This window comes from Pezoporus flaviventris, unplaced genomic scaffold (genome assembly GCF_033815535.1).
Source record: "Pezoporus flaviventris isolate CSIRO_AGI_PZ_B2104156 unplaced genomic scaffold, CSIRO_AGI_Pfla_v1 ptg000090l, whole genome shotgun sequence".
Classification (NCBI taxonomy): Eukaryota; Metazoa; Chordata; class Aves; order Psittaciformes; family Psittacidae; genus Pezoporus; species Pezoporus flaviventris.
In genome coordinates, this window is record NW_026892638.1 from 3,259,852 (window position 1) to 3,287,430 (window position 27,579).

At 37.4% G+C, this 27,579-nt stretch overlaps 1 protein-coding gene across 6 annotated transcripts in view; it reads right to left on the reverse strand.

Moving 5' to 3' along the window:
- The window catches only part of LHFPL2 (LHFPL tetraspan subfamily member 2), a 128,922-nt gene that overhangs the window by 42,040 nt on the left and 59,303 nt on the right, over nt 1-27,579 (reverse strand). For 4 of the 6 annotated variants that reach the window (XM_061475894.1, XM_061475896.1, XM_061475895.1 and 1 more), the window contains one exon: nt 18,234-18,286. The exons of the other annotated variants lie outside the window; for them this stretch is intronic. The gene's annotated coding sequence lies outside the window, so the exon portion shown is untranslated. The remainder of the gene's footprint in view (nt 1-18,233; nt 18,287-27,579) is intronic. 6 annotated transcript variants of the gene reach the window in all.

The following is a 27,579-nucleotide window of genomic DNA, read 5'->3' on the forward strand; positions in this document are numbered from 1 at the left end:
GGGCCTTTCACAATTTAGCACAGGCTGAATGATTAAATTTGCAAAACATATCTTGAAAGCAATAAATGGGCCTGTGCAGAGTAGTGCTAACTGGCAAGAAGTGATCTTCGCATATATTATATAACAACACAGGAATTGCTCTGGAGTGTTTAAGCTGCCATTTGATGCCGAAAGACGCAGTTTAGTGGCCTTTGTAGCTCAACACTAATTCACTTGTTGGTAGCTGTCTTTCTAAAAAAAAAACCAAAAAAAACCCCTGAGCTTATGTATGGGTTGAATTGATTTTACTATTCTGTTTCATCGTCATTTTAACCGATACTTTTCAATTTCTGCCTAATCAGCTTCTTTCTACAGAATTATAATATTTGGGAAGGAGAAAAACAGGGATACTTCTAGCTAACTACCTACCCTGTCATTCACCTCTTCCCCAGAAGGTGTAAGCTACAAGCTCTTCATTTATGAAATTTGTTGGCATTCTCCTAAGAGAAAGGTTAAGCTCTATCTTTTAAGGTAATCTTTTGGCAAGCCAAAGATAATTCCTTACACAGAAATCTGATGCCTGAAGTCATATTTCTCTTCTAAGTAGGAAGGATGCAATGTTAGATTTTCCTTATGCTGTTGCATGAGTTAATGAAAATTGCATTTAAACCCAAGAACTGGACAAACTTTGTTTGCCAAAACTTTAAACTGTCTCTTTCAATAGCTAATATGACAACATTTTCACAGATAAATAAAGCAGAAAAAGCAGATCCCATTCACAGGTACTTAAAAAAATAGACTACACAAGTCATTATACACTTCTGTAGGAATGTATTTGACGCTGGCCAGCCAGGATAATCATAACATGGACCACTGAACCACAACATCAGCAAGACAAGAAAAGTAACTTATGTTTTGCCAGTGGATGCTCTTAACACTTTGTCTCACAGATACTCAACTTACCTGCCGACTGACATGTCTCTGTAACATATCCTTAGGAACAAATAAAATTCCAGTGCAAGACCTCTTCTCTCAAAAAGATGCTGCATTAACTTTTGGAAAACCAGCAATAAAACTTTTCAGTCTGTAAGCAAAGGTGTCAGTTCTTTGTAATCATGCACCTTTCCCACTAAAGAAAAGCTCTGCTGCTGCTGGCTGACTCATCACATGAGTTCTCTCAGGAGCAACTGCCAAAGCTCACTTTGTCACTCAGCCTGCCTGTCCTATTGGCCATTAGTTCATTACTGCAATCCATAACATTTAGGTATGGATAAAATAAGCGAATGTCTCCAGTTTAGCTGGCATTGTAAGAACAAAGGAAAATTATGATAAACTAATGGAGAAAGAAAGACAAATTGAGAAAACATGCTATGCTTAACTAAAGATGGGAGAAAGCATGGTGAAAACAGAAAGCATGCAAGTGGATGAAATAATAAAATACGAAGATATTAATGGCCTGCAAAAGATCGTGCAGATACTTCACGTATGCATGACACACAACCACCTAACCTTACAAATTTTCTATTTTTTTTAAAAGAGGTAATAGTTGTGATTTTATGTTTGGGAACTACAATTTCACAGAATAATGCTCTGCATAATGGTTTTTCTGCACAAATATTTACATTGTATCTGTGGAAGAGTAACCCATACTCTTCCCTCCATGGATTAAAGCATCACCACCAAGTTATACAAGAAGTCATGGCAAATGGGAAACAGCTGCTAAGCCACTTGTATCTCTGCTGCTTTGTAATACCCACTAATAACTCAGAAGGCTCATATCTTACATCTGCTTCTCTTCTCTTCCACATCAAAGTCTTAACAGATAGCTTGTAAGTGAAGTTGTCATAGAAGCTAGGCCTCCAGGAAAGGCACCAAAAGCCATTCTGTGGTTGCTTGCAGATGTTCCTCTCTGTACATTTACTAATAGCTGCCTGCTGAGTTTTAACATTCTTGGAGCCAGGGTTTCCAGATGTCTCCTCTAAAATTAAGACAATCCATGGGGAAGTTTACAGAAGTGAGATGATTAAAAGTTTCTCTTTCCTCACATCTTTTTTCCCTGCAACCTCTGATATCCACAGCAGAACTGTACACAGCAACACAGATTTGCTGCCCTAATGTAAACATGCCCAACAACAGCATACCCAGTAAAAGTGCCGCAGAAGACCCCATATCATAAATCACCACTTTCACATACCAGAGGCAGCCCTTGATGCTCACCAGCAGTGGTCAACCCACTTGACTGCACTGCTTCCGCTTAGTGCTAAGCATTCTGTTCATACGCTATCAACATGACAAAACGGGGAGCTGAGGCTTGGTCTGACATTAATACCCATCACCTCACAGGAGACATTATCCACAAGGTCTGACAGCACAAAATGAGATACAGAACTCAACTCACTAAAATTTAAATGAAAATTCTCCCCACTGTAGACTTAACCGATGTTTTTCTGGCCATCCTATCCTACACAGTCCTTAGAGCAAAGGAATTTATTTTATTTTCCAAAGAAGTCAACAGAACACAAAAGAGAAACTAAGATATACAACTCACACAGCCGAACTTTCAAATCATGTTTTATTATAAAATGAAAACCTGCCAAGTCCCATTATCAAATTCATCAAATATTTTCCTGTTTCTATTGAAGAATGAATACAGCCACTCTCCTCTTACTGAGGAGGAGAAAAAGATATCAAACAAAACACACTGTACTGAGGAACCCAGCTTCAGTAATTGCTGTATTTTATTCAAGGGCTGATACTGCTTTTTGCCAGCAAGCCACAACAATGGCCTCTTAGTATGCACACAGGGATTGATTTTTCAGTGGCAATTTTACGAAGATGTACACACACAAAGCAGGTCCCATGCAGTCAGTATGTACAGCCTTCCTTGTCTCCTGCCTGAATTTTTTCTTCTTTAAACAAAGAACTACTGCTTTTCCTAATAGAATCAACATTTCTAAAGCCCCGGAAATCTAGCTGCAATTAAGCAATATAAATCAAACCGCAGTAATGAAGCACACAGATGACCCAGTTTTCTAACCAACATAGCAGGAAAGTTTTTTGGAAGTATTTCTAGTAATTTTTAGCATTAGCATACAGTATATTTTTGTCTGTCAGTCAGCGATTCTCTTTTTCTAAAAAAAAAAATAAAATCTTGAATTCTGCTTTGTAAAACAAACAAAAAGCCCCTGTCAAAAAAAAAAAAACCAACAAAAACCTTCAACCCACAACTGAAAAATATGTAAGATTAAACAAAAAACTCCCCCCTGTATGCTACAACTAAAAGCCATAGTCTATACAGGAAACAGAAATCATTCAAACTTTCCTTCAAGAGCCAGCATCACAAGAGTTAAGAACAATCAGTTCAAACACAGACAAGACTTCCAAGATCTTGACCTAATATCTGAGAACAAGGGCACAACTCAGAGCTTTTGGCTGAAATGGGGACCAGCTACTTGCCTGTTGGCTGCTTAAGAGCAAATAAATCTGACTCTTGCTTGCACCAGCAATTTCATTCTTGTCAAAGTCTATAGTGCATACCTATGAAAAATATTGATTTTATAAAGCTTCAGTTTTTAAGAAAGTTTATGGAAAATTCTTCATCAGCTCGATACCAGGCAGTGTCAGCTGGTAAAAGGCAAGTTGAAACAGTTACAATTTACTCTGCAGAACACTTCATGCAAGTTAGAAAGAGACTAAATGGAAGCACATTTCAAAACAGTTTTGGCCCAATATCCTTCTCCAAACAAGAATCATGTACTTGCTATTGACCAAAATTCAAACTGTTGCTATAGGAGCTTATCCATCAGCCTCCCATCTTCTCAGCGCCTATTTTCCTTCCCTTTTACCTAAAAGTCACCTCTAAAACGTGAGGAGGATAGCAGTAAGACATAAAACTTGAGACAACAGCTTTTCCAAGAACTGTTGTTTTCTTATTAATCTTGGGATAAGAAAAATAACAAACCCATCACTCACTTTCAGGAAGAACCTCTTTTAACATATAGATCTAGCTTCACTGTCCCTTCTGCAGTCCTAAGCCACCACAGAATAAAGCAGTTGCTCTCACTAAATTCACTACAGTACCCTCTTTTGAGAGAAAGAATCACAAATTGTTCCTCAGAACTAAAAGTAAGGTATGGGTACTAAGTATTTTTTGTAACATATAAATGTCAGCTTAGAACAACAAAGAACTGCATGAAGTAAGTCTGTATTTCAAAGGTGGCAGCTATGGGTAAATAAAACACTCTGCTAGAATACTGCACTGACAGAAGCTGCATAATTTATAGTTTCTACAACACTACAAACTCCAGAGGATATTCCTATTATGGCTGAAAAGAAGCAGAAACTAAGCAACACTGCTTTTCTTTGAATATCACTGCAGGAAGGCTTCCCACTCAGTAAAGAAAAAGCTGGAATCTGCTTGATTCAGGAGTATTCAATATGCTGTGCACAAATTCTAAAATGCCTGTGTAATTCGGAGTCCCAAGTTTTTCTTTTTGCCTTCTGCAAAACCAAAATTCCCTATAGCTTTTTTGCTTTAGAAAGAACAAGTCACCTACCATGGATTATTCTGTAAGAAAACCTGAGCTCCCCCATGGAACAAAGCAGCACAATTTAATTTATCTTTTAAAAGGAATAGGCAGGCCAGTCTGTCTGACTATAGCGAACAGTAGTACTAGATAACGATAATGCTAACATTAGAGAATTAAAGATGATGGTAATGTTCCTGGACAATGCCTCTTTTTTTTTTGCTGGAAAGTATAAAGGCAGTATGTTAATCAGCATAGCTGCCATCAGCCGTTATTGTGCAACTGTAAGTCATCATGCACAAGTCAGCAAAATGCTTTAGCAACTGGAAAGCTCAGTGTAGATCTTTATCAAAAGATGATGAGAATAATAAGATCACAAAGACTTGTGCATCCATTTAATTAAAATAATGTATTCTTCACTACAATATGTACTTCAGCACACATCAGCGCACACATCAGCAAACATCAAACCATTCCATCCATTCCATCACTGTTTAAATAACTTTTCCATGGCAAAAGTATCTAATTTGTTATCATAAATTTAAGTCAAATGATAAACATTTTACTCAGACTTTGTTCTAGACTATGCCACAGAAACACCAGACTGTTAAGGCTTTGAGAGATACATTTGAGTCTGACTAGCTCTTTGTTTTCTTCTTCAAATTGCAGAATTTAAACAAATGAAGTTGTAAACTGTAAGCTACCCAAGATATTTCAAAATTAAAAAGCAGGAGAATTGGAGCAGTTCACAATTCAACAGATTCTTCCATCTAAATACAGTTATGTCACAAGAAGAACACTCCTTTTGTTCTGAAAATAATTAGGGCAATGACAAAAGGTCCAGTGTTTTAGACTGTTTTCTATGTCTGCTCTCTTCTTATTCAAGACTTCTGGAACATATGAGGCTAATATTTGTTACATTTCTCTCTGGGCCTCTGTTAACCCTGTGATTTATAGACTCTAGAGGTGAAAAAAACACCTCAAATATAATGAGGTGAAAGAAATAAAACTACTTAATAGTGTTCTAGTAACAACCTTTTTGCAGGCTTCTTCAAACAGCGTGCCAAATTCTGTGAAGTTCTGGAAGAGCCTTTTAAGATGAGGTGTGTTTTAACATATACTCCATTGTTCAGGTTACAGTCAATGCTCAGTGAAGTCAACCAGATTTTTTCACCTACCTGCAGTGGACTCTGGACAGAGGTATATCAGCATTACCACAGATACAGAGATACCCTTCCTTCACTGAAACTTAATTTCATGAACATAAACATCATAGGAACAGCTCTTGAATAAAACACAGCTGTTTCTCACTTCAAGCATTAAATCCAGGTGGGTCATGTAACAACTCTTACAGTTGTGCTTATTATTCCAAGGTTGAACACAGCCAACATTTTAAAAATGCCTAAAAAACCTGGGTGGATTAGGCCACCCTGGTTGGAAAATCTGACAAAAGACATAACTTCATATAATTCTCAGTGATTTAGGGATGCTGCAAATTACTGGACCCTTACTGGCCCCTGAATAATTGCATTCTGTTAGGAAACAGGACTAACAGAAACAGCTAAGAATATGGAATGGATCTACAGATTAAACTCAAGTGGAAAATGGACTAATTTTCCCTTCATCTAAGAGCCTGATATTCTGACTCATTTCTTGTGGACAAGAATGATCATACAAATATCAAAAGCCTGGTTTTATGGACTTTTTGAAAAGTGATCCTTTTATTAAATACATGCTATTTTACAATGCACTAGCTTCCAATGAATCTGACTGTAAAGGTCTGTGTCATTTTATTTAATAGCTTATGTTTAACCAATATGAAGTCAAAATCACCTTGTCCCTTAGTGAAAGATGGATATAATTACTTAAATCAATACTTATAATTTCATCCCCTGGTGCAGAAAATAAAATTTCATTGTCAAAATAGAACTGCACAGTTCCCAGTGTTATTAATTTCCTTTTTATTTGTACGGATAGCACCACAAAAATATGTTGCTAGGTGAATCTACAAGCATGATCCTGTAAAGAAATGTGCAACTATAGCCAATACCAATCGAAACTAAGTGAGCTCAGATGATTTCCAGCTCTTGTGATTTTATCATGAGTCATATCTGCTGTTTTCCTTGAGTCATACATTTAGGAACCTCAGCAGAGGTGCCCATAATTACATTTTACAATTTCATTACTGCAGTGAGAAAGGAATCTGCCTTTTTAAATATATGCATCCAGACATTAAATGGGCAGGTGACAGACACCCTTGGTCACATGCCAGACTACTGTGTATCAGATTTTGTTGAATGAAAAGCAAGAGATTGTTACAAAAGTGCTTTTCATCTCTTAATGGTTATTTCTTTGTGACAGTGCACTAAGATCCGCATACATGAACTCCAACATGTCTTCTTTATTGTGTATTTCCAATAATGAGGAAACTCCCATTTCTTTTCCTTTCAAAGAAAAATAAGTATTTATTTATTTCTTGGACAAGTTACAATCGCATTGGTATGACATTCCACCCACAATGAACTGGAACAAGTGAAAAACTACAGAACTGTAGATGAAGCTAGATTTTTTGCCTTTCTACCCTAACCCCCCTTCCAAATAAATTTTAAAAGTAGTATCAGTTCACCTTTTATGAATATCCTCAAAATTGTTACTTAGTTTTTTAAAAGCAACTCCCACAAATTGCCTTTCAGTGTTCACACAAACCTTTGTAAGTCCTAACCTTTCGTCTGAAGTATATAGTGCTATTCTGGCAATGACCAAAACAGTTTAAAGCAGGAAAAGAACAAGAAAAGAAAAGAAAAAACTTTCTCCTGTCTAACACTGAAAGTATTACAAGTTTCTCTCAGGCTGCACCCACTAGGAAGAAATTCCACTTCAGCAATGGATTAAGTAGGTGAACTAACAGGTCTCTGTCACATCAAATTTTAATGATGTTTCACATGTTAAGTAGTTTGTAACTTATTAAGGAAAACAAAAAAGCCCCAAAGTAAATTCTTTCCACAAGGCAGATTTAAGCAAGCACAAATTTAAGTGTTCAATGGAACTGAATGCAGTAAGGGAAACAAAAAACATAGGATGAGCATCTCGAGTATGCTGTTATTTGCTAAAATAAATAAGATTGTGCTCTGGTTGCTGTTCTTACAAACATCCCCATTTGGCCGCAGCAAATGGGAGAAAAGTGATGCTATTTTAACAGCACCCACATCCTCAAAGCCAGACACTCATCACCCAGGTGTCAGCAAGCCCTTACACAAATTTTCTCAAATTACTGCTTCTCACCAAGACCTGTAACTGTCTCCTTTTAACATCTGTTAATCTAATTGGTTCCTATGAGCCTGTAACAATTAAACCTGTTGTTGCAAGGAGCAATGGGGAAAGGGGATTTTACATCTCCTCAGCTGGCCTGTTAGCAGAACAAATGGACTGCATCTGGCTCAATGGCTTTCACCAAAATCCAGTTATTAAAATGTGAGAACAAGCCCTAAATGAAGCTGGTGGCTTCAGCAACAGGGCTGAGCTCAAAGCACTTATCAGCTGCTCTGTCACAACCATGATCATAATAAGGAGGGGCCAAACGCTTCATGATTTCTCTAGCCAGTAAATTTAACAATCCTGAGAGAAGGTATGACTACAGTCATGGCAAATGTGGAGTGGATCACTCATACAGAGTGAAAATGGAATTTCTGCATGATGCATTTTGAAGTTGGTAATTTTTAGTTGGCCTGCATTAAGAAGGAAAAAGCTGGAATCAAAGTCACTGTTTAGATTCAAAATATTTTTACAAAAGGGGAAGTATTGCAACAGCTGAGCAAACTCAGGCCTTTACTTATGCAAAATACTTCAGTGGATTTAAATTAGAAGTACTTTTTTGCCCCAAAAAAAGGAAAACTGAAAATGGAAAAAAGTGATACCCAGCCTAGTATCGGTCCTGCTTCCATTTCCACAGACACTGACATCTCTCTTTCTGTGTACCCAATGAGATTCTCACCTTCAGAAGGAATTCTCATACATTTAAGCAATGTACATTAAGTGTTTGCAGAGCAGGAGCTCTAGCTCATCAGCAACTAGCACAAGGAACTAACACTTCGTCGTAAGTTTTGTAGATCTCTTAAGCCTGAGCATCTCATAGCCTAAGAAAGCAAGTGAATCCTGCAGTTCTCTTCCAGTGCACCACATCAATCTCTCATACAGCTGATTTCTTGTTCTTTCTACAGCCTAGTTTTAAAACAATTTAATGAAACAATTTTGGAAGTATTTTTCCTCCATGGTTTCTTTTATGCTTTCTGCCCCAACATTATGCTACCTTAGCAGCTGGACACAAGGCTGTACTGAGGTCAGTACTGTATTGGTCATCACCATGAGCCTTGGAAGCTCCTAAGAAGCTCTTGCAATACTCTAGTAGAGTATGTGCCTCACACTGGACACCTGAGAGTTTACTAGCTCCCATCTTAGGGTGTGGGAAGCACATTTACCTTAAGGGAGCCAGGGAATAAGGGAATAAACTTTCAATACTTAGGAGTTTTTAAGAATGCTCTAGCCACTGCTTTTTGTTTTTTAAACTTTTTTTGTTTTTTTTTGCTATTCATATCTTTCTTAATCTGCTCCTCTAATTTTCACCAGCCTTTGTAAAATTCCACAGTCAACTTTTGAAGCAGAAATGTTTCTAACAAGTAGATAGATTGAGGCTTTGGTACCCCTAAGTGAATGCAGAAACTTTTCACTCTTCCAGAGTATCACTGAAGAAGGCCTACGTACCTGAAATTGCTTTTTTTCCCCTTTCTGGATGTTTCCTTAGACTATCACAATTACAGACACCTACTGCTACATTCCATAATGTCCGCCAAGAATTCATCAGTTAAATAATTTCTTTTCTCCAATGTCTCCAAAACAGTTCAAACCTGTTAATTACATTTTATAAACATTCTGAATCAAACTCAGTCAGCATTAGAAGGTTACTCATGGTATGTAAAGCTATTTGATTGCTCTAAACATGTAAATTTATTAAATAAAACAGGTAAAATTATTGAAAGTGTGCCAGTGTAACCAGGTTTTCTTAAAGGCTACTCAAATACCTGGAAACATACAAGACTCCCAGCAGGCTTTCTGTAGGTATAAAATTCTGAGCTGTACCTCCAGGCACATTTGAAAACAGCTCTGAGGAGCTATTCCCATCTTTGGGCTCAGAAATAGCTTTAAGTTACAGCCTTGCTAGATCATCATCTCATAAAATGTCATTTCACATCATTTCAGGTTAATAAAGCCGATAATCTCTAGTACCTTCAATGTTTTAAGAAGTCTATTTTCTCTAAGCTTTTATTTACTTTCCTCTAAGCTTTTATGTACTTCATTTTCATTCTGCTTATGCTAGAGTGAACTCCTCCATAGCGCAGCCAAGATGGAACAGAGAAAGATCTTCATTCACCCTGAACACCTTCTTCCCCACTAGCACAATATATACATCTGCAGTAGCTCATAAAAATGACAGGTGAGCTCCTATAGGCACAGCAGTTAATACAGACCACTGTGAGAGTGTCAGAATATAGGATAGACATGAATGCAAACAAGTTACATTCAGACCTAGAACAACACAGCAATCTTTCAGACTGTCACAAAACGTTAAAAATTATGATTTTGCGCTGCTAATCGTAATTCCCATCTCACTGTTGTAAGTTGAATGCCCTCCTAAAACAGCAGTGATTATTTTTTTTAATCATTTGCTGAAAGGTAGCTCAAATTAAAGTGTGCTATTACTGTTCACTGATTCCCTTTAATAAGAAGGAACGTACACACAGACTGATGATTAAAAGAAGTAAAACTAAAAGGGATAAGAACTTTTCAAGCAGAGTAATGGCATTTGGTTGATCTCTTTTTTATTAACTCAGATATTGCACATGTAGACTAAGCAACATCTGTCTATATACACAAGCAGTAGTATGCTAGCAGATCTCTGAGGTGGTGTCCCTCCATGTACCTGAAAAACAATTGTCAAAACTCCAAAATCAGTAACAAAGAAAACCAGCTTAATAACCAGCTATCAGAGGACAGACTGGTGCAAATGTCAGGGAGGCAGAACTAGAAAATCTTCAATTGCATTAAATAAGTTGTCTTGATGTACCTGCATGCAAGAGTACTTTATTATCATACTCCTAATGGATTTGACAGATTCAGGAAGAGATATGAATGGTATCCCATCTCCAGAGACAAATATGGTCAATGCAATCTGGAAAACTAGTTGAATTTCAAGGGATGTTTTCAACCTCCCTGATACAAAATTTCTTTCTGTTCTTCTCAATTTTTCCAATACACACACACACAAAAGAATTATCTGTGGGGAAGGATTTTGTGTTCATTTAATAAAATCTACAAATCTTTAGAGAATATAAACTTTTTTATTTTTCTACTGCGTTAAATTTTACTCCCCAAAGAATTTTTATAAAAATATTTATTATTTATGAGAAAGATTTAAAAATGAGCCAATAAAGGACTACTACAACTTTCTATCAAGTAGACAGAAAAAAAAAAAGGGTGTGATATAAAAAGTGCAGAATGAAATAAAATAATCAGACTACATTTGATATAGTGATTTTTTTTTTCATTACAGCACTATTTCATTTTGTCAGGAAATGTAACTGTTTCACCAGATTACAATTCTAATACTTCAGAACAATAAAATATTAATTTTCAATATATTTTCTGTGGGCATCCTCATGTATTTTAGGAGGTATGCATAGCACAAGGCAACATTTACCTTTGGGTCTGATATGTTACCTTACCTGCTTCCATCCATTCCTCCCTTTTATTCTACTGCACTGAAAGCCAGTAATATTATCTCACTGTTGTTTACTCTTTGTCCTAAGCCCTCCTGTGTTACCTTGCAGGCAGCTGTGATTACTGGACTGAGGGAAGCACTGCTTCTATGGAGAGCAGTAGCAGCAAGAGCAGACTAACGGACTTAGGTGTCAAGGATTCCTGACTTCATGTATCAGTAGATGACCTTTATTAAATTACATCTCTATTGACTTCATGTTGTTTTAAAAAATCAGTGAAGTAGGAATTTTGGTGGTTCCCTGTTATTCATAAGAAGTTCAGCTTAGTAACATTTCCTCACCAAGCCACCCAGTTCTCAGTTCGTAACTCTCATTGAATACCCTTTCTGTATAAATTATTGCTAAATAAAAATCAATATTGTTTTCTTTTGCTTCAATTCCACAATGTATTCAGACACGTGGGTTTGAGCAGCCATCAACAGGTTACTTGCAAGCTTGCTTAGAGGCCCTAATACCTCTTTGGAACAGTAATCTAACAGCTTTAATAGCTTAAGATAGAGAGGGACAGAATAATATAAGAGAAGAAATCCTCTGTGGGACAGAGAAAAAGGGTAAGTCAGTCTCAAGAAATGAAAGAGGAACTATTTCTTTCAAGCAGTTCTGTTCTATTTGAACACAAAAAGTACTTGGCTCTACTATTAAGCTCTGTGCACTTCTCTGTTTTATGCATAATGTAACCCTAATCACATAGAAGGCAGGTTTCAACAATAATATACACGATTCCCGACAATCAGTCCTTCTCAATCTATATATAGATTTCTTTTGTCACTGACAGTTTATTTTTAAGAATATATATTTTCCAGAGTTCATGATGGCCGTTTCTAAGAAATTATATGCACAGGCTAACACATCTGCTTATCTTCAGAAATACCTAGGACACAATATTCAAAGATCCTGCATCTCACAGATCCTGCAATTCTGAAATAAGTCAGTTTGCTGTATGTAGTAGAAAGAAGAGGGAAAGAACAAAGGTAAAACATAGTCTATTTAGCACATCTGAAAATGAGCTCCAGCTCTTTCTAGTTCCAACAGCTGCCTATAATGGAAAAAATAAAGATCGGCTGTTGCCAGAAAAGTGGGCAGTAAGAAATAACAGATGTTAAATTTCAGCAATATCACTGATTAGGTCAGTTGTATGGATGGTTTCAGGGCTAGGATCCCCATTAGGCTGCAGGGTTCTCAGAGGGGTGCTTGCTTTTTGAGCTGCCCCTTGCTTAGCTGAACTCACTCAGCAACCTCACCCATGAATGCAATCAACAGGAAATATTCACATCCCCACAAGCATGCAGGCTGTGTGTAAAAACTCCTCAATTAAAATTAGTCACTACATTTTCCAATATCATTTTAACATTTCACTTCTTCCTCCATCCTGCTCACCCCTCTATTTTGTGGACACTCAGGACAAGCAGAGAAGAAGAGAGGTCCTTCAACACTAGATCTTATGTGAGGCTCACAATGAAAGTAAGATCAAAGAAACCAATCTAATCTGGTGTATACTTTTATAAAATTTTAAAAAAAATTTTTATAAAATAAAGGGCAGTGGGTGAAAATACCCTTCAAAGAGAAAACTCCAATTACAGAAATAATTTTCAAAGAAGAATAACGATTTCTGAGAGAGTTTAAAGGGGAAATTATGAATACAATGTCTGTAGAATATATCACATCAAGAGTAACTTCTGTCAGCTAATCTGCAAAATTAACTGGACTTCAATGTAAATTATAATTAAATAAAGTCAAAGTTATATTTAGGCATTAGAAATAAGTCTGGAAATCATAATATGGATCACAAAAATGATTGCTACTTGAGAAAAACAAATTACAAGCTGTATTAGAAAAAAATACTCCCAGTGAATATTTAACATCAGCAACTAACATTAGCAGAATTAAAGTTGGGCGGGCACATCCATTGCAAGACATTCTTCTGCTACATTCAAAGTCTGGTTGTAAAATGCAGCTCTTAATACACCTAGGTTTTCATGCTATATCTCATCTGGTGTATTTATTACCTGTTGCTGAAAGAAACAATACCACTCTCCCCACCTACTTCCCAGGCGCTTATTCCTTCTTTGTCCCTTATGTTACAACTAATAATTTCTCAGCCATCAGACAAGCCAGGCCAGTGTATTTTTCTGACGTAGTTTTTCTTCCCAGGCAGTCAGCTTTTTTATTGAATCAGCTGCTTATCTTAAACTTGCCTTGGGACTGGGGGCTAATGTAAGAGAAGCGAGTAAGTCAAAGCAGTACTATCCCTTTTGGCATCATCCTCAGTTGCACCAGACCAAACGCATATTAAGCCCTTCTCTGAATAGTATTACTAGTTTTCTTCTTGCAGAATGAATATTGAAGTGCCTTCAAGATTTCCATCAAACAGTGAGTCCCTGGGAGTTAACATCACAACATGAGAGAAACAATGCAAGTAAAAATAGTCATACTATAGCAACAGAAGGACTCCACAAGCACCAAAGCACAGTGAGCTGAACTGAGGAGCAGTATCTGGACAAAAGCCTTGCAATTTAAACAGACAAAAAGAGTGAGAAATTAATTAACTATCCTAGTATCTTAGCAGATTAATAACAGAGGCAGAAATCAAATATAAGAGTCTGGACAGGCAGCTCTATCCATTAAACCACTCCTTCCTGTGGCTGCAGATGCTGTGTACTTTCTGTTTGTGGCATGGCATCACCATGTCAAGAACTGCACTCGGTTCCAGAAATAACAAAATTAAAATTAGCCATTGTATTTGTTGCTCCATAAGCAAATTAACAGCTCAGTGTGGTTTACAGCATCTGAAAGTTCCCAGTGCCTTCCCAAGCAAAGAACTCTAACCCTTAGTATTTTCCTGACTTGGTAAGTTGTTCTGTTTTCCCTCTGATAATAGACAAAAGGAAAGAAAGTGAAAAAATGTCAACTGCTATATTTGTTTCTATTAAATATAAGTGGGGTGCAATTTTGGATTAGTGCTTTAAAATCATCTTACAGTTCTTCACAGAAGTAGTAAACAAAGATAAATTATATGGAAAATAAATTAAAAAAAAAAACAAACCAGAAACAGAAAAGAGATTGCTCATAGAGGAAAAGCATTACAAATATATAACTTCATATTTACTCTGGCTGTTAACAAAAACTAGTAAAACCAGCAACACTGGCTACAGCTCTGTTGTGGCTTCCAGAAGTAAAAAACCCTCCCTTTCTATGTGTTGTTATGTGCCGATATAAACAAAAGCATACACCCAAAACCAAACATAAAACCCAAAAAATCAACTCCCTGTCCCCATCTATAGTCTGCTGCGAACTACACAGAATTAACACTCAGGGACCTTTTAGTCACCTCAAAACTATTGCCAATTTTTCTATTTTGGGCTTAAGATACGTCAGGGCTTTTTCAGGAACATAAAACATAATTCCTGAAGTCACAAAGTACTGTCACAAGGCAGACAAAGTTCAGCACATAGATAAGATGACAGGTAGAACACCCTGAGCAAACAACAGCCTTCCTTTCTCTATAGGTTGCCACACCATGAAAAAAGACCTGCAGGAAGACACTCTGCTTGCTTTTCCTCACCTTGGTTTGTCCCAGTAGTTCTCAAGGGCAGATGCACAACCCTCATCCTCCAGTGCCAACCAGGACCCTACACATGTACACTAGGTAAGTATTATTACCTGAAGTGGAACCAGACTGGTAAAAACATTTATTTTCACGTAGCACAATATTTCTCACATCAGCTGGCAGGTTCCAGAGTAAGATGGGATACCAAAAGTCCATGGTCCAAGAACTGCACCTTATATACCAAACTCTGGCAAAAATCTAGCAAGTGGCTAATATTTTGCAAAAGATCCAGATCTTTAGGGACTAGCATCGCTATCAATACCAGCTTTCCCAGGCTAACGTTCTCCAACCACATTAACACCTGCTGCCTTCCAGAGATGTCCAATACCAACACTTAGTGTAGCATCTGACCTTTACTGGGGCATCTCACTGGTACATGGATCACTGTCAGCTGTGATGTGCAGGTTCAGGAAGGAGCTTAGCACCCCTGCACTAAACAGCCAATTCTTGATTAACATTATTTTATTTTTACATATAATAACTGGTGCTTTGTTGCCTAATAGAATCTTGGAGTCTATCTATCATGTTTATTAGAAAGGCATTATAAGCCCGCATCCAGTCATATTGCAACAAAAGGAGCATACCTACAAGTCAGGAAGTGTGTGAATGCTCTTACAATTAAATTGAAACCTTAGGCAGAGAAGGTAAAAAAAAATAATAAAAAAAAATGGAGTGAGCAAAATACCAAAGATTCATTAGGAGAACATCAGGAGATAATTTTACCCTTATTTTTTTCGCTCAGTTGTTTATTTTTTGCTTTCAGTTAAAATTTTATTAATTATTTCGTTGCAACTGAAGTGAATGTTTTTATGGAATAAAGTGCCTAACTATTTTCAAATATTTCCCCAAGACAACTTTTGCAATGCCTAGGAAACAAAATCAGGCAACTAGGCCTTTGCTGTACTCATTAGAACATCTGGAGACAAACTACATTATTTCCAAACTTTATTATGACAGCAAAGTTATAGTTTCAATTTTCTTTCTACATATTGTATCTACACATAGCTAATCTTATTAACTGCAGTTTTACCATTACCACTGCACTCAATCCTCTACATTGGTTTCCCACCTACTGCTGCTGATAGTTGCTCAAGTCACTATTTACATTAGCTTCACATTCTTAAGGCATTTGCTAGTCTTTTTGTTATGTTGCTGATCGTTATAGGGCTCCCCTCTTAACTGGTCCAAGGCACATCACTATTAAAGAGGTCTCTACACTATCCAAACCCAATTTTAAATCAATAAGAAGTATTTTTAATTCTTAACTAGCAGCTTCTTAAAGAGTGTCAAATTTGAAAGAATGAATTCCTATATTCATTGTTAGATAAAGTTTATAAACTCTGACTGATGTACCAGTGCCAGACAAAGTACCATGCACTCCACAGTTCAGTTATCAACCCTAGCAACCGCTGTCAGTTTGGTACGGTATCTCACTATAATCTGTACTATGAGGAGCAAGGTTCCAGTTTAGCAAAAGCTGTACATCAGATTTTTCCCTGATCAAGAAAACCCTTAGACACCTCCTTGGTTTCTAAACAAATAGCATTGTAACTGCATTTCAACAGCCGTTATGCATATCTTACGATTCCCCGGTGAATCAGAGACGCGGATCAGAACATCCAACTAGCCACCATACTAATCATAGAATAACAAGTGTCACCACTCTGTAAAGAAGGAAATTATTTCATTTTGAAGTCATGCAGTTAAATGTCAGTAAAAAAACTAGAAGCTGCTTCTCATGAATTACTAAGTTGTTTATAAGACTACTATTAAACACATGAGTCACCAACAAGCAGAAACTATAGCAAGTTTCATAGCTACTTTAAAAAAAAACTTTTTAAAAAACAAACAAAAAAAAAATTCCTTTAAAAGAATGGGTATATTTAACTTGACAGAAGGACAGCTTTTATTTTGAGAATGTTTGGGACAAGCGACACCGGGCATATGGTTTTATCAGACCCTTATACATGAAGAGGCACAAGGAAGACTTGTCCATTACCACTTGCAAAGAAATTTTACAAGAAACAGCTTCAGGTTTTGTGGGATCACATAATGCATGCACTAGAGTGGTAGCTGTTGGGTTAACACATCTATTTCAACAAGGTGGCACACTTGTGTATTGTGGAACATTTAATTTACACAGAACAGGAATACATGCGTCACGTTGGTACATAGGTAAATTAAACCACATAAATCCATATACATGTAGGTATTTCAGCAAGGACAAAACTGGTTAATGAGGTTCAATGTAATTTGGATTCCTTCCTGCACAGTTCTTCATGATCCTTACATTTAATATAGCTCCTATTAAGTCCACAGTCAAGGGCAAGGGCAAAACATGGATTTTTTTCTATGGGAACCTGAATGTTGTTTGGGTTTTTTGGTATCCACTGTGACCAAAAATATCCTAAATAACTGAACACATTTGAAGTGGGCAAGGACCTGTAATGTTTATTCTGGAGTACTGGATGAATCAATATAAATACCAGAAAATGTACCTCTCATTTTTGAGGACTCTCGAATGACCTCGCAAACACAGAAGTTGGAAAGAACAAGTTTCACTCTTACTAAGGAGAAGAAATAAGGTGGATGGCAAGTGCACAGGAACTATCAATTCATTCCACTTGTGCTCTGATGACACATGAATAAGCAGTTTAATCTTGAGAATTGTCAGAGGTGGAGCATGGGGGCATGATGGTAGGTAAACAGTAGGCAAAAAGAAACTATCCAAAATTAACTGACAAATTCACTTTAAATTCACTTATTCACTTTTTCTTGTAGCATACAAACAGAAATAGAAAGGAGATAGTAAATACAGAATTACATGAAGGTATATGCTCTAAACTGATAAATTCCTTCACAGTTTCAACTGAACAGTATTTCTAGAAATTCAAAACTATACGAATGTAGTTTTCAGAGGTCACTAAAGCAAAAAAAAAAAACAAACAAGGCAGGAGTTTCTTACTGTATTGTATTTAGTTCTTATTTTTGTATGCTATTGCTTCAACAAGTATAGATTCAACTGTTCTGCTTGAAATACTTAAAAGTTCAGTATTTTTCTAAGTCAAGCTGGTGGGAGAAGGTTTCCCTTATCAAAAGCAGTCACTAAGACAACCTCCTCTTCACCTTCTTCAAATCTTTGCTTAAAATGCTCTAAGAGGAACTTGGCACCTAGATGAAAATATTCAAAAGTTGCAATCTACTCCACCCCTTCCATCACTCAAGCAGCAGTCAAACTTCAGAGAGCATGTGAAAATACCAGATATTACAATCTGAATTTCATTTACTCACCAGTGTTCCAAATCCTTAGGTCTTGGTCAACTAATTCAGATGCTTGGCAATACCTAGAGAAATAATTGACATAAATGTAAGAAATGTATAGAGTTAAAAAAATTAAAGCGATATTTATGATCAATATTGGTGGGAGGAATGGTACAACTCTGTGGTGCGCATGAGTAATATTTCACTACTGGGGCACTTCTGCTTTGCTAGAAAAGCAGCACTCTAGGCATCACTCCAACCACTAAGGAGCAAACAAAAATAAGAACATATCCTGGACTTCAGGAGATTAGAATTTGGCCTCTTCAGGGATCTGCTAGGTAGAGTATCATGGCATAAAGCTCTGGAGAGAAAAGGAGTCCAAGAAAGAGGGATAATATTTAAGGATCACCTTCTCCAAGCTCAGGAGCGATGCATCCTGACAAAAAAGGAAGTCAGGCAGAAACTCCACTCTGCTCTCCTGAGACCCCACCTGGAGTACTACATCCAGTTCCAGGGCCCAAACCATAAGAAGGATGTAGACCTGTTGGAGCAAATCCAGAGAAAGGATATGAAGATGATAAAAGGGCTGAAGCTCTCCTGTAAAGACAGGCTGAGAGAGTTGGGGTTGTTCAGCCTGGAGAAAGCTTTGGGAAGGCCTTAGAGCAGCCTTCCAGTTCCTACAAGGGTCCTACTAGGAAGATGTAGAGCAACTTTTTATGGGACAAGGGGGAGCAGCTTTAAACTGAAAGAGGGGAAACTTACATCAGATGTTAGGAAAAACCTCTTCACAAGGGTGGTGAGGCACTAGCACAGGTTGCCCAGAGAAGCTGTAGGTGCCCCATCCCTGGCAGTGTTAAAGGTCAGGCTGGATGATGCTTTGAGCATCCTAGTCTAGTGGAAGATGTAACTGCCCACAGCAGGAGGGCTGAAATTAGATGAGCTGTAAAATCCTGTCCAAACCAAACCATGCTATTATTCTGTGATTCTATGAAGGAGTAACAACTAAACCCCTAAGCATGCACAAAATTGCATCTTTTTCTATATTTTACTAATAAAGGATACCAAGATACCAAGAAAATACAGTTAAAATTATTTGTATATTCTATTCTCATATATAACAACATTTTAAAATCAGATATAACTTAGGAGAAACACCAAGAGTTCATAAACTGCTGGAATAAAAACCTAAACTACATAGAATGTTCACCCCACAAAGTTATGTGAGGTGAATGTTGCACCTCCAAACCCCTTCCACTGCCCCCCCCCCCCCCTGGATTTTATGGAATTCAGCAAGGGCAAGCATGAAGTCCTGTACCTGAGATGGGCTAGTCCCTTGGACAGGCTGGGCACTGACTATGCAAGGCACAGCTCTCTGAACTGGAGCTGGGGGTCTGGACAGTGGGCTAAACAGGCAGCAGTTAGACCTGGCAGCTAGGAAGGCCAAGAATATCCTGGTGTGTATCCTCAGGTTAAGCTCTGCTAATAAATGATTATTTACCTTTAGCCAACATTACAGGAATACACATCTGGAACAGCATATTCAGTTTTGGATCCCCACTACCAAAAGTAATCAAGTAAAGCAATAAAGGTAATGTTGATACAGTGAGGTTGAACTACAGAATTCCACACAGTAATAATAAACTGGGCATTTTTATGCATACATCAGGACAGGATATATGAAGAAACTTCCCCCACATAGAAGAACAAGGACAGTAGACTCAAACAAAGAGCCACAATTTGGCCTTGGTGAGATGGTTTAACAACAGAAAAATCATAACAGAGCATGCTGCAGAGGACAGAGGAAAATGTACTCGGAGCACTGGAAAATTCAAGCACAGCTTAAAATGGCCTCTGAGTTCCTGGCATACGGAGTATTCCTTCAGAAAAAAAAAAAAAAAGAAAGAAAAAAAAACAACAAACCAAAAACCCCCAAAACAAATAACAAACGACTGGGCTAAGTAGCTGTAATTATTCCAATGTTCCTCTTCTGTCTCAGAAGCAGTTAACACAGCAGTGGCAGTGAAAATACAGCAGTATTCTCAGGGATAGAGACTACCTTCCCTGAACAAGAAAGGCTAAACTTTTTTTTTAGACTCAAGCACCCAAAAAAGTATGATCAATTCTAAGTATGTGAAAACGACGGATTGCTCTGACAATTAGAATTAATTGGTGCTTTTAAGAAAAAATTCCTTGCCTGGAGTCTAGGCTCCCTAAGGAAGAAAAGAGGCTTGGGAAGAGTAAGACAGGATCAGCCCACATAGAGAAGGCTGTAGAAGAGTCTTCTCTCTTAGATCCATTCACCTGCCAAAGGCACAGCAATGATCATCCTCACCCATACAAGAAATAACACACACCCAGAAAGGGTAGCACGTATTACAGTAAAAAGAAAGGCTCTTTTCTTTTACCACATTTGTGACAAAGCTATCAAGAAGAAACTCCACATGCTTTCCACTGCCCCATCACCACACAGGCAGCGTGCACTTTCCTTATGCTGCAGTTGGCCAAAATGAAACCCAAATCCTCCCAAACAAGTAAGATGAGAAAAACATATGTATGCTCTCACTTTCTCTCTCAGCTTTTTCTTACAAATTTTGCAGTAACTCAGATGGATTTCTAGAACAGTTGGCGAAAATACATCAAAATACATTTCTTCATTTCTACTTAACTAGCTGCAAATTTGGCTGCCTCCCATGCCCCCCAAAGAAGAAAACATTACATTCTTCATTTTTAGCTCCTTTCTCACTTGCAAAGGAGAAGTGTTTTAGTACAATTCAGTGAGAAAATGTCTCTATACCAAGCCGTTCATTTGAAGGTTTTTTATTTACAGTCAACAAGAGAAGCAAATAGCTGGACACTGTTAGAAAACAGTTGTTTTGATAACAGCCCTGTTCACATACCCTGGCGTTACACACCACAGGAATTGGGTATACTTGGGCTCCCCAGCAAAAATAATATTAAAAAAAAGAATACAGATATATCTGCTGTATCTTAAAATATCCTTTTCAAATCGCTTTTTCTTCAGATATATTACTGTGTGATACTTCCATGTATTATATAGCCACAACTATCCAAATCAAAGAACTACTCACTTCAGGAAGGTTTATATGACCAATTATGTTACTATGAATAGAAATAATGCATTCAATGGGTTCTCTGTATTTTACTATCAGTGCAGAACAATATAAAACAAAGCAGTATAAAATAAAATTAAAAAAAAACCCAACTATTTCACAGGCATTGTTAGTGCTACCTTCAGAAATAACAGCAAAACAAGGAGAAAGCATTTTCTTCAGGGATACAGTACTAGCAGGATAAATAAAAATCCCCAAACTAAAGGAATTACAATGCTAAACACCATAGGAAACTAACAGCTTCAGATGTACAATAGATTTTTTAACATTTCTCAGTCTGATTATACTGTTTCATACAAACCTAACAAAAAAAAAATTAAAAATCCAGTTTTCCTTTCTGCATTATCTACCTAATTTGTTCAATCCAGATGATCATGCTACATATCTGTATGTATGTAATTTAAAGCAAATTCAAAAGTGCATACCATAGAGACCGACATAATTTGCAAGGTATTTCAATAAGAACAAAAAAATTCTCACTTTTTTAAACTACAAGAAATACTTCATCCAAATGCACCTGCCCTGAAGTTTACACCTAATAAAAGCCAGATGTACTTCTAATACACTGCTGATCCCTGCTTTTAATGCCTGTTTTCCCACTGCACCACCTTAACCAAGAAAGTGGTACAGCATAGTTTTACACATCATTAAAATGTTTAAACCAAATATTACATTTTTATAATCCTAGTAATTCCCACAAAACTAAACAGAATAAATACAGAAGTATTTAAGAGACCTGCACTGTGAATAAAAGATCCCTCTTAGCCTGTTACCTAATACAATAAGCACCTGAGTGATAAGTGAATCAAATTACTGCATTTCTTAACAAGTCAGGCATTACACTGAAGCAAAATCTATGCAGATTTATTTTTAGTAAAGTTACTCACTAAAATTAGTTTTGCCTTCTACAGTTAGTTTTACCTAAGCATAAAACTTTATTTGAAGTTAGTAATACAGAATATCAGCCAGGAGCCCAATCCAATGTCCACTGAAATCAGTGGGAAATCTTATCTTTATTTTACCCATGAGGATAAAAGGACATGAACTGTTTACTTTAAAAGTGTAAAAGCACTTAGCAAGTTCACTTTACAACACGCTTCTTGAGTCAAATCTCTGTGTCACAGGGACAATAAGGCAAAAAGGCAAGTCACCCTCCCGCAGCAGCACCCTGAGTCACACCACAGCCAGCACTTCAGTCTTGCTCCCTGTAACCCATCACTTCTGCCAGCCCAAGCAGCTGCCAAACCCAGCAGCTTTGCAGCATATGCAACAACATCCACAGTCACTATAAAAGTTCCGTGTCTCAATTTTATCCATAAAGATGCTCTAGGTGGCTGCAGCCTGGCCACCACCGAGAGGGACCAGAAGAAAAGTGGCTCAGAAAGCAGCTTCAGCGTGGGCGCAGCACTGCTCAGCTACCTGCTGCCCGGACATGGGTGGTGAGAGAAACAGGCCCCATGACAGCCCAGCAGTCATTGGGCAAAGGCAGGCTGCAGGTCAACTCCACAGAAGCAGGGACAGTGCACACTTCAACACAGACTGATGGCCCCAGGCTGGGCTGAAGCAGGCTCCTGGGCCATCGGACGAGAGTGTGGGCAGGCCTCAGGGGAGGCTGAGGCCCCTTCCTGCCCCAGGGGCCCTGCGATTGGCTTGCTAATTAAATGCTCTAACCGGTAGCATCCTCCTCAGAAATGCTCTAGAATCACTCACTCCACCAGCTCCTGCAATTCTTCCTAAATGTCAGCTGGCTTAATAAATAACAACTTCAGATGAGTATTACTAGCAGTAATGCTACATTACTCTGGGGGTGATCTGCCCCCAAATTACCACACACTGTGGCCTGCAAAATGCTAAGTTTACAAATAAAGCTGTCTGCTGGCAAAAGTAGAACAGAAAGACTCCGAGGGAGAGCTCATTATCTTCTCCCAAAGGCCTTGAGATGGCAAATGTGGAGTTTTGTTAAGGCATAACCAATTAATGCAGTGTTTATCTGATTAGTAGACAGCTTGAGACTGTTGCAAAAGGTTGCAGAGCTATCAGAGTCTGGAAAAAAAGACCTGTTATCTCATAGACTCACACATACTTTTTAAATGAGCAGCTGCATTGTTTGTTTTGTTTTCAATCTAACACCTCCTTCTCAGGCCAAAGATACAGCCAGAGGATCATCCTAGTGACCCAAGCTGTGATTATTACAAATCAGTGAAAGAATCATTACGATGTCCCAACTGACATATAAAATTCAGTACTCCCACATCAGGACTGAATTGTGAACCTATTTGTTTTGTGGTTTCAACCTAAATAAAAAAATGCCTGAAAGACAAACCTCCTCTCCACCCCAAGAAAAGCAGACTTGTTTTAACATTCAACTGGCTTTACATTTACGACAAGATACCAAGAAAAGCAGACTTGTTTTAACATTCAACTGGCTTTACATTTACGACAAGATTATCTAACAAAGCAACCAAACACAGAACTAGGGGCTTACTAAAACACAAACGAGCTGTTAAGAGTCCTCAAAACACAATTTCAAACTCCTCTGTGGTGTAGGAAGACAACACTGTTTACCTTGAGCACATAATCTGTATTAGCCTAATTTTCGTGCCTTCCTTACAGCTTTCACTTTCATAAATGCGATTTAAACATAGACATAAAGAGTAACTTATCAAATTAAAGCAACCTCAAAGCAAAGTTCCTTCTACAGAAAATTGTCTGTCTGCGTATTATCCAACCAATAGGCCTATCATGCACTCAAGACCTTAATTCAAAGCTAAAATTGCTGCTTAGAGCACATCAATTTATTTTCAGCTCTTCTCCAGTTTGTGTCTCAGAACTGATTTTTAGTCTTGTAAAAAAAACAAAAACCAAACCGCAAACTCAAGATAAAGAAAAATTACATGAAGACAAGACCTTCAGCAACATTTCATGTGATTTCTTGAGTGTCTCAGTAAAAGCATGTTACAGAAATGAAAATCTTTACTCAAGTCTTATCTACCCAGTTTTCCCATTCTGGAGAACATCCTGCAGTTACTACAGACGTCTGAAAGTCCTGAGCCATCTCTATGCAGCCCGCATTTCCAGCAAGAGCTTACAAGCTTACTAAGAGGCAGTCTCCTCTGATGCTAACCCAAGGAAGGGGAAAGGAGCTAGCTGCTGCTTGGTAAGAGTTAAAAATTATATTCAGTTTGCAGATGGAAGAATTAGTTAGCCCCGGGGATGGTGGGAATTGAACAGCAACTAAGAAATATATTAACTGTGGTTTTGTTTACCACAAACAGCTTTCCTTTGCCTTTGTAATTTTTGTCATTTTAAGCTTTCTCTGGATTTGCTCAAACACTGCTATAGAGACAATCTTTTCAGAAAATGTCCTAGTAATACAAGATTATGAAAGATTGTATCCATGTATAGATGTTAAAAGAAAGAGGAGAAACATATCTAAACATGTAGAAAACAGGGCAAAACCAGATCTCAGTTTCTGCTTTTCTTTTTCATTTCAAGATTATTATAAGGTAATTCTTTAAAAAGACATACTAATTGTTCTCTTTATCATTTCTTACACAAACATACTTGCAAATCTGGAGTGCCACAAGCCAACTTCAGACTCAAATAATGGGTTTGCACAGTAATTCATGAAGGATTCAAATCAACTAGGAATGAGGGGTAGAAGAGTGTGGGAGGGGTGGGAGCAAACGGAGAAGGCTGTCCCACTTTTTTTTATCCCTCTTCCCCAGCAGAGGCTAAAACTGACCTTTGTCAGTCCTTTCCAACCTGTAAAATTTCAACTACAAATAACTGAATATAAATTTCAGTCAGACATGTTTTCCTTGGATATGCATTTTCAGCTTCCTGCTTGCTTATCTTGTGTCACTAACCTTTACATTCCTAAAGGCAGTTACTCAATGTGCAAGGAAGTTTATGGTAATATGATAAAATACCCCCCTAAAATGCTTTACTGAAACTCACAAGAGGATATTTACCTGACCCAAACTCTAAAGTTCGATGCAAAAACTTTTAAAATTATTTTATGTCTTCTCCTTTAGCTTTTCTCAGCCGTGGGAGTGAAGAAAGACTCCTTGCTTTCCTCATGTCTCCATTTGAGAAAGCAAGATAATGATATAAATTGGTTCACTTAATTTGAGTTTGGTTTATAACTTGAAAAACCAAAAACAACCAATGCACTTTCTCATTAAATGGTTATTTTCTAAATTAAAGCAATTAATTTTGAGAAAATTAAGAAAAAAACCTCTTACTTGCAGTTCTGCTGGCAATCTCCATCAGATTCACAGTTTTAAAGTTTACTAGTAGCTTGAAATCCTAAACAATGGTTATTTTAATATGTACCTATAATTTTGAGAAGAGGAAGACCTTCAGAAGCATGTTATAACTGATCTAGAGCCTTTCGGGCAATACCTTTAACTAGATATGGGGGTGATGAATGCCAGTATAATCTTAAAATATATCAAAAAATTTATTAGCCCACAGGAGAGCTACCAATTGCTGAAGAATCCAGTGTAGTGAGGTCTTACATTGAGCACTATATAGAATTCTTATTATCCATAATCAAGCAGCAGGGAAAGTCATCCAAGCTGGATAAGGAACATGGAAGGAATACTGTATTGATCAAAGGAAAAAAGAAAAAATATGAGGTCTTGCCTTCTTTAGCCTAATAAAATGGTCACAAAATCATTATTGTTTCTTACAGTTACTGTAGGCAGCTAATTAGCAAGAAGAAAGAAGATATTTAAATTAAAAGCCAACACTCCAGCAGGAACAAAATAACTGTAAAAAGACTCTGAATACACTTAAGATGCAGGCTCTAAACCACCTGAAAGAGCAAGATTCTGCAACAGCCTTTCAACAACAAAAGCAGAGGAAAGAACCCTTTTTAGGTTTACACTGGAGGCTGATGACATGATGAAACAAATTTGTACAACCGACTGCCCGCAGCAATAAGGGAACAGACTCCTTTACAAGGGTCTTTTCATCCAAAGGTCTGTATAGTTTTGAATACACTAGGGTATCTTCCAGTCACCTCTAAGAAGTATGTTTTTTATAGTTTAAGACCACTCCAAACCCCACTGTTAAAACCACAGCATGCACTCTAAGTCCATTTAAAATACTCTCAAAATATTACACATTAAAAATCAAGTTTCTCATTTGAGATTTACCAGCCTCATGCAGAACTACTGGCATCTCCCATACTTTTGATTAGTAAATGCAACAGACAACTTCATTTATTAAAAGTCTTGGTCACTCACAAAATATGTAGATCAACTACATTCATGAAGTCATGTTTAAAGAACATGAAGTACTTCACCATTTATGTCATTCTAGACAAAGGCTGAAAAACAAGACATGGGAGTATAAAGATGTTTATTTTGAATGTTATTATCTCTTTCTTTCTTTCTTTCTTTCAAAAAGTGTATAAACAAATTAATATCCATGAAAGAAGATTATTTTGAAACAAAACATGAAAAACTAAGGTCAAGCAGACCTCCCCAGAAACAAAGAAAAGAAAGAAATCTATCACTTCAAAGAGCATGAGCAAAACAACCTCAGGAAATCCATATGAAAGAATTTTTTTTAAAGAATACATAAACTCTACTATAACCTTTCTCTCCAGCAGTTCAGCTAAGAGACAACACCTCTCTGGAACATAACAAACATTTCTGAACGTTCCATCTGTTCTCTCCATCTCTCAAAACATTGTATTTTGCTATTATATTAGCAATGACCATTTTAATTGGCATTGGCCAGTTGATGAACATGCAAGGTGAGAATTTAAAGAATGGCCAACAAAGCAGTGAGATGGAGGAATCACATTCCTACTCCATGGAAGGCTGGAAAATGCATCACTACTAATCTCCTTATTCCCCAGTTCAAATTTGAGGGGTAGCTCTATTTTCTAGAGACAAACTATCTGCAACTGAGTTCACAGCCCTCTTTACTTCCCAATATAATATGTAAGACCAATTTTAAAACTTCCAAGGGTGTATAAAAGCTTCCAAGGAACCACTATAAACCCTGAAATAATACATAACCCTTTGTCAAAATTTAAGAAGCAATACATTTGTTAGGTTGCAGATTCCTAATAGTAGACACTCTTTTTCCAAGACCGATACATGTATGAGAGACAGCAATCACACTAGGAACAATAATCAGTAGCCCCATTTCCATGAGATTTCCTATCAATTACAAAGAAATGAATTCCAAGAATGAGAATCTGACAATTCCTTAACTTTTGGTGA